This window comes from Sprattus sprattus, assembly GCF_963457725.1.
Source record: "Sprattus sprattus genome assembly, chromosome: 20".
Classification (NCBI taxonomy): Eukaryota; Metazoa; Chordata; class Actinopteri; order Clupeiformes; family Clupeidae; genus Sprattus; species Sprattus sprattus.
Genome location: NC_137918.1, coordinates 14,118,077 through 14,124,572, shown reverse-complemented (window position 1 = coordinate 14,124,572; position 6,496 = coordinate 14,118,077).

The following is a 6,496-nucleotide window of genomic DNA, read 5'->3' as shown; positions in this document are numbered from 1 at the left end:
CCAACTCTGTTGTTCTGTGTATCTGACAATAAAAGACTTGACTTGACTTGACTTGACTTGGAGACACAGAGGGAGGAAACACAGTGGACAGGATAACTTATCAACCTTTCAGTTGAGCATAGATCAACAATTGATAGGAGCAGAGGAACATTTAGCCTATTTCATGAAATATTGATTAGGTTATCAATCTCAGAATATTCAAGTTTAGTCAGAGCTGGTTCTCACAGCAGATGATTATAGCATACATTTTGCATTTCAGTATGCATGATAGACTAAGAAGTACCGTTGACTGAAAGATCCTCTAAAATGACTGTATGTTTATACGAGTATTGTTAAAATAGTCCTCGACAGTACTGCTTGAATTGTCGTAGTAAATCGCGAAACTATGTGCACGATCAAAAAGATAAATATTAACAGCATCTCTCGGAATCCAGGGACGCTTGGTGATACTTGCAGCACTGGGAGTCTTGTTTGAATGGCGTTGCTTGCTGTCCAATTCCAAACGCGCCGTCTTTTTGTGATTTGCGGTAATCCCTTATATTATCCAATCATTGAAAGAAGTAGGCGGTTCCCACGCAAATGTGTTGGCAAGGGAGACGTAAGCGGTCCATTCATTTTCAGTATTCCCGATAAATTGGTAACTCGCCCTGAAGTGCCTTACGCGTTTAGTTTCAGAAATACAAGACCGAAAGAAACGGATAAGGGTGTGCAAAAGACGAAAAGGACCCTTCCCAATTCACAATCTCTTGGTAAGGAATATGAGTTGTTTACGTCTGGATTCAAGTGATTTTGTTGTTGTAAAAATGAACTCAAACCCAATTGCGCATTTTAATGCGCAATGCTGCAGCCCATTTAGAAGCAGAAATTGTTATGATAATAGCACTTGTCAAAATAAGCAGTGCATATAAGTGCTGAGTGTTGCAGTGCTGAGAACTCACTTTTGGTTATTTTGTTTGTTTTCCGTTTGCATGCAGGTAGGTCTGGTCTTTGCGCATTTATGAATACCTCGCCGTTGCTGTCATAACGGCAGCAGGTGTAGGAAGTGCTCATTTGACTTTGAGAATTTCGCCCGAATCCTGTCCAGGCTTCAACGCACTTAATATTATCAAGTCTTTACACAAACCAGTATGGATTGAATAAGGTAGTTGACAAAAATACTGGGTAAGGGGAAATCACAATGAAGTCTGCTGCATGAGAAAAGGGACACATGTTGTATCTCCTTTTTGAGCTCTTTTCATTTAATGTACGTAGTGGAAAGATTTTATCGCGTTGATATCTTTGCTTCTCCATACAATTGACATTTAATGTGAGTGTCATTTATGTCATGTTTTATTTTTGACGTGTGAGAGGGATAAGTGAATGATGGTGTGGGCTGGATTGTCTTCTACAGTTCATCAATCTACAAGTTTGAGCTCACTCAATAGGTCCTCAGTTAACGGCCATGAATATGTGCAGGGGATGTCAATGTTCACAGGTTATGTGTTATGTGTTATGGAAGAACATTAGTCAATGAGGGGAAAGGCTTACAGTAGACGTGCGTGTTTACTTACTAAACTGATTGCAGTTATCTGTGCTTGGTTGTACCTATGTCTTCTATATTTTTTTGGAGCATTTGTGTGTGAGTGTGAGAGAGAGATAGAGAGAGAGAGAGAGGGAGAGAGAGAGAGAGAGAGAGAGTGAGTGAGTGAGTGTGTGTTTTCTTAAATCTTCAGTTATATAGTTCAGATTCTTCTGTAGGAATGTACTTGTGATCTATTCTTAGCTTTCTGATCGACTATACATTTTTTGGAGGAAGGCTTGGCCGACAGCCGTTGCCACCCACTGTGCAGAATGCCACGTTGCCAGGTATCTGTCGCCATGGTTCTGCCTGGTCTCTGTGTCATCACCTGCCACTACTCAGTATTCACCCATTTGAGAGCATAACATGGGTGGCAAAGTATGGGTCACACAATATCTTTTAGTCAATACAATAGAAAACAATAAGCTACGGGTTCGGTATAATTACAGTGATTGTGAAATAACCAGATTCTCACTGATCTCATGTTTCAAAAAAAATCTAACTTGACTGATTTGAAAGCTGTGCTAACTGTCTGCCTGGTAACTGCATAGCGGTATTTTCCTGGCCCTGGATCTGTGGTGCTTTGAACTGGAAGAAAAGGCCGCCTACAGAATATGATCGGTCAGCCATGATGTCATCACCCTTGCTGTGCGTAGAGCGGCACATGTGATCATCCCGCTGCACAGAACTGTAGCTGTCTGTTGCCCTCTCTGGAATATTCTATTGATTATTCTGTCTCTTCATGGTTCAGTGCATGTTTCACAGAAAATAGGGACCAGTGATGGATCACAGTTATGCCCTGAATAGCCACCATGAATCCTCCCCTCTAAACCAAAAACACTATTTAAATGGGCCTCTCTGTGTGTTCATTGTGTCTTTACATAACTGAGCTTTCCTATGGTAATAAATGGCAGCTTTATGATCTGATCATTCAGATGAACACACACACACACACACACAGGAGAGAGAGAGAGAGAGGGGGGGGCAATTTGTGATAATATCAGATAAGGAGTTTCCTCAATGAACAAATCAAACAAACACTTGCATGAATGACAACGGCATCAAAGGAATAGTTAGTGAAGCGGTTAAAGCATGTCATTGTGCTAATGCTTTTTTCTTATCATTCATCAACGAGAGTTTATTTTCTATGTTTCTTTAGGCATACTTAGTCACTAAATCTCTTAACTCTTATTTCTATTGGCCTTTAGTACGCCTGCCAACCTGGTTCCGTTACTTCAGTTACTAGCTGTGCATATTCCTTTATTAATTACTTTCTCAATTGAACTTGTTTACTCAATAAATGAAACTCTTTGATCTCCCTTCAATGTCAGTTGTCAAATCAGCCTTTGTCTAACAATATCAGTAAACCATTTTGAGGCCTGTATTTGACCCTGCTTAATACTATTCATTTGTATATGCCCTCAACTCCCCTGGCTCTCGTGCTGAAGGGACATGTTGAAGTTGTGTTGTATGTTTCTCCTTGGCATGTGTGCATTGAGCATGGGTATTACCCCCTTCTGTGGCATCCCGCCATGCTTTGAAAAAGGATGAGATCTGACCATCGTCATGATTGGAAGGGGGAGTTGCTGACGAATGCTGTCAAATAGATTTGGCAGCTAGAGACTTCTCTGTGAGCCTAAGGCAGTAGAGACATATTGTTCCGTGCTCTCCCCCCATGTGCTGTTCAACACGCCTCAGAGCGAGGTACAAACACTCTCACACAGACACCCCAGGGACACAATGGCTTCTGGGCAAGAGTGGGAAATGATTGTGTCAGAGTAAAGATCAAGGTTTAAAATAAACACTTGAATTGGCTACATCATCCAGTCTCTGGAGCAAGCACTCTCTCAAAACGTTTAATGGTCAACAGTACTGTTTAACTCACTTCAAACTACTGTGTAAGCTTAGATAATACATTGACATAAATACATAGTGTCTTCATAAATGTGTTTCAACTTGCTTCTATCTGTAAAGAGGTCACCGAAAATAACATGAATCATCGGCTCAGGGTTGGGCTTTTATCTGGTCATTTCTTCTCTGTCACAGTCATTCTCTGACGCCTAATCAAGAATACAAGTCTTTATAGATCTGGTCATTTCTTCTCTGTGCACAGTCATTCTCTGACGCCTAATCAGGAATATGAGACACTCTCAGACAGTCTAAAGTAAGGTCTTCATCCCCATTTGAGAACAATTTTAGGACTGAAAATTGCCTCTTCGGGTCAATACTTCCATTATGTATCTTTTCCTAGTCAGCTGGGTCCACTGCAGACTATGAGTTTGTTGTGCATTGCTCAATAGTTGCCGGGAATTGAGAGGTAAATCACTTGAGAGCAACAGCACAGCTGCTTAATAAACAGCATTGTGTCTATCCCTGTCCAACCCATGGGACTTTACCTTGCATGCTCAGACGCTTCCCAAGAGGGCTCAGGGTTGGGGTGTGTGTATTTACAGGGATGGGGTGTGTGTGTGTACACTGCAAAAATGCTTTTCTAACCTAGTGTTATTACTCTTATATTGAGATGAAAAAATCTAGTTGGTCTTGTTTCTAGCTAAATTGTACTTACCTAGTGCTCTTTGGTAAGGTTATTTTTGCCTATTTCAAGCAAATATTACTTATTTTAAGAAATCTTAACAAGCAAATTTGGCTGCCAGTGCGTTAAGCAAATTTGGCTTAAAACAAGCAAATTTGGCTGCCAGTGCGTTAAGCAAATTTGGCTTGTTAAGATTTCTTAAAATAAGTACTATTTGCTTGAAATAGGCAAAAATAACCTTACCAAAGAGCACTAGGTAAGTACAATTTAGCTAGAAACAAGACCAACTAGATTTTTTCATCTCAATATAAGAGTAATAACACTAGGTTAGAAAAGCATTTTTGCAGTGTATGTACTGTATGTTGGTTGTATGAGTGTTTTAATCTTCTGTTAGGACCCTCTGAGGCAGTGCTGTCTCCCTCAGATAATGAAAAGGCCTGATAATTTATAATTAATTTTTAACAAGAAACTTCTTTGTCATTTATTTATCTTTTACTTGTCGTGTTAAAATGGGCACATACCGTATAGGAAACATAGCACATGAACAAATATGATATAGGCTGGCATTTCTTTGAAGTGCACTTGTACACTGCAAAAAATGCCCCTCTAGATTTAAGACAAATAATTACATATTTAAGCAGGATTTTGATTAAAACAAGCAAATTTGGCTGCCAGTGCGTTGAGCAAATTTGGCTTGTTAAGATTTCTTAAAATAAGACCATTACTCCGAAAGCACAGAATGTCCTGAAATAAGACTACTTCCACTCATTTCAAGACATGTAGTTACCTCAAAATAAGCCTGATTTCACTCAAATCTAGTGAACTTCTGAGGCATTAGTACTTGAAATAAGAGACAATTCAAGCACAGAATGTCCTGAAATAAGACTAATTCCACTCATTTTAAGACATGTAGTTACCTCAAAATAAGCCTGATGTCACTCAAATCTAGTGAACTTCTGAGGCATTAGTACTTGAAATAAGAGACAATTCAAGCACAGAATGTCCTGAAATAAGACTAATTCTACTTATTTCAACCCATGCAGTTACCTCAAAATAAGCCTAATGTCACTCAAATCTAGTGATCTTCTGAGGCATTAGTACTTGAAATAAGAAACAATTCAGGCTTCTACATAAGACCACAAAATCTTAAAATAAGAGTAAAATTTAGACTGACAACACTGATTTCAAATCATATAGTAACTTCCAAAGAAGTCTGTCATCACTCAAACCTGGAGTACGTCTAAAGCTTTAAGTTACTTCAAATCAGACTAATAGCTCTTAAAATCATGGAAACATTTCACAACATATTATTTATCACTGTTTTATTACCCTGTTAATGAAGAAAACCAATAACATCAGAATGCTTAAATGTACTTAATTACATATTACACATAATGATTTAAGTTAACTGTCAGACATAAGGTACATTGACATCTAACATAAACGATAACAATTCAGCAACACATCAAACAGTCGGAAATCATCCAACAGCCAACAAATCATTAACAAATTTAGCTGGAAATACATTGGACATTGTGTTACTGTGTGCTGTCCTGACCTCCAGACATATAGAGAAAGAGATAGAGGGGGGGTGGGGCATAGAGAAGAGTGACATACAGAGAGAGGTTGACAAAGAGGAGAGGGAGAGACAGACTAGGTTTGGATGAATTCTTGCCGGTTAGCAAGCACCTTTTTATATGTTGTCATCTTTTCACTCTCGTCAATAGAATCTTTCAGTACATCTGTTTGTATTATGGACAATAGCGTAGCAATTCACTTGGAATAGGTGAACTGGCACACATAGCAACATCCCATCAGCATGAGGGACTCTGGAAGCATGTCCCTTGGCAAGGTCGTCAGTGGGGTATTGCTTACCGGCGGAAGCACATTGTTGGAGTCGATGATGAAGACAGGACTGCTAAGCGGCCTTTTACGCAAGAAGACATTGGGGTCCTCAGATGGCTGAAAGCAACAAATTGGGGGAGGGGGGCAGAATGAAGTTAAACCAAACACATGAAATTCACAAATGAAACCATTATGTACTGACACTAAAACCCACCTCAAGGACATTGTGTAGTGCCTCACTTGCTGACTTGAGTTTTCTTGGAGGGACGGCTGAGGAAGGGAACATTTTTAGGAGAACCTCCAACAAGGCAATGATCTGTGCAGCTGCAAACAAAGGGGTAAGAGTGAATCAGCAATATTTATGATGTCTCTGAAACTATGGATACTTAAGAGCACTGAGGATTCAAGGAAAAGAGTGGAAGCATATCGGCTATGTGGCGATAATGACCAGGAAAACATGCATAGCCAGTCTAGCCACAATCTTTGGCTTTATCTATACAACCATCTTCTATCATATCTACTATTATAGACTTACCTTCCAGAAGTTACTGTGTTGTCTT